Raw genomic sequence first — 1,857 nt, 5'->3', positions numbered from 1 at the left:
TTTATGGCAATGACCTCTTCTACTCATGCCCTCTCAAAGGCAAAAGTCCCACTTCTCTGCAGAGGGGATTGTCACTCTGTGGAATTCAATTTACTTGGTTGTCCTGTGACCTCATCTCTCTGGTGAGTTCTAGAAAAGTTATCATTTTACTGATTATACAACTTTTTCTTGTTGTTAGAATGGGAGCAACCTTGTCTAGCAGCTTTTTACATCCTAAGCACAAGCAGAACCCTCTCACCTTTCTTTTTTTTTTGAGTTTTAGCTCCTTTTATTTACTTTATTTTTTACTTTACTTTTTTTGTTTTTAAAAAACAGCTTTATTGAGATATATTTCACATACTATAAAATTCATCCATTTAAATTACACAATTCATTAGTTTCTAGTATATTCACAGTTGTGCAACCATCACCCAAATCAATTTTATAACATTTTATCATCCCCAAAAGAAACCCTGGACCACTTAGCAGCCACTCACCATTTCCGCCTAACCCATCCAGCCCCTAGCAACCACTAACCTACTTTCTGTCAATGGATTTGCCTCTTCTGGACATTTCACATAAATAAAACCATACAGTACGTGGCTGTCTGTGGCTGGCTTCTTTCATTTAGCATAATGTTTTCAAGGTTCATTCATGAGGTAGCATGTATCAGTACTTCATTCCTTTCTAATAATATATTGTCCTTGGATAGAGGACATATCAGATCTTAAACTGATAAGAACAGATACTACTTTTGATCTTAGCCACCCATTTTTGGTTCTTGCTGAATCAGTTATTACTGTAGTGATTGTAAAAATGGGGATTTTCTACTTACATCATGCCTTTGCATTTATTAGTTGGCACTTTTTTTTCTGTAGAGTATAACTCCTCCTCCACTTGGGCTTTGTAAAGAATTTTTATCAGTGTCAGTATGACCTTCATGGATCCTTTTTCTTCAACGTGTAATATCCATTTCATTCAGTATTCATTCTGATGAATGCATGGCCTAGAATACTGCCAGTGGTTGCCCCTTCATGCAGACTCCTACAACCTTTTGACATGCCCTCATTAGTTTGGAGCATCATCATACTTTCTGGCATTTCCTTACTTTTCTATAACAAGGTGTCCCAGGCTCATGGAAGTCATGGAAGTCCTATTTAGGACTGCTCATTACTCATTACACAGTGCCCATTCCTAGGTTCAGATCTTTCCCAATTTCTTCCCTCATCTTCTCTCCTTGCTTTTTCTAGTTTCCCTTGATTCTCCCATTTACTTCATCCATTGTGCTGACATAGTGGTCTTATATATATATTATAGGCAATCAGAATGCATCATTTATGCCTTAAAAGTTTGGTCCAAGCTCTACTCTGCTTCTATCTTGCCTCCTACAGTCCATTCTTCTAAAAGCAGCAAGAACAATCTTTTAAAAACATAAATAAGGTATTAGTGACTTTTCTGCTTAAAATCCTCTAGTGACATCCAACTGCACATAGAATAAAAATAAAACTTCGTCCTATGGCTACTAAATACTTCTCCGATCTTAACCTCCTACCACTCTCTTGCTTGCTCCCATGCTTTAGCCTTTGTCCATCAACACACTAAGTTTATTGTTACTTCAGACCCCTAGCTCTTCCATTGTCTCTCTCTGGGGTGCTGGTCCTTGGATTGTAGCATCCTCATCATTCCAAGACTTAGATTGAAGCCCTTTCCTGTTCAACCATCCAAATAAACCTTGTCTGTCTTATTTACTGCCATGCCCACACATGGCCCCCCCCCTGCCTTGAATGGAACTCATTATAGTTGGTAAATAAGTATTTGTTGAATCAATCAACAAGTGAATGAATGAATAAATCATATTCAGCACATCAGAATATCAGG

At 37.7% G+C, this 1,857-nt stretch overlaps 1 pseudogene; it reads right to left on the bottom strand.

The window, feature by feature from the left end:
- Positions 1-633: 633 nt before the first annotated feature.
- On the bottom strand, positions 634-773 carry LOC117196229 (uncharacterized; annotated as a pseudogene).
- Positions 774-1,857: the final 1,084 nt, after the last annotated feature.

Source organism: Orcinus orca, chromosome 4 (genome assembly GCF_937001465.1).
Source record: "Orcinus orca chromosome 4, mOrcOrc1.1, whole genome shotgun sequence".
Lineage (NCBI taxonomy): Eukaryota > Metazoa > Chordata > Mammalia > Artiodactyla > Delphinidae > Orcinus > Orcinus orca.
This window is presented reverse-complemented; position numbering and strand designations above follow the sequence as displayed.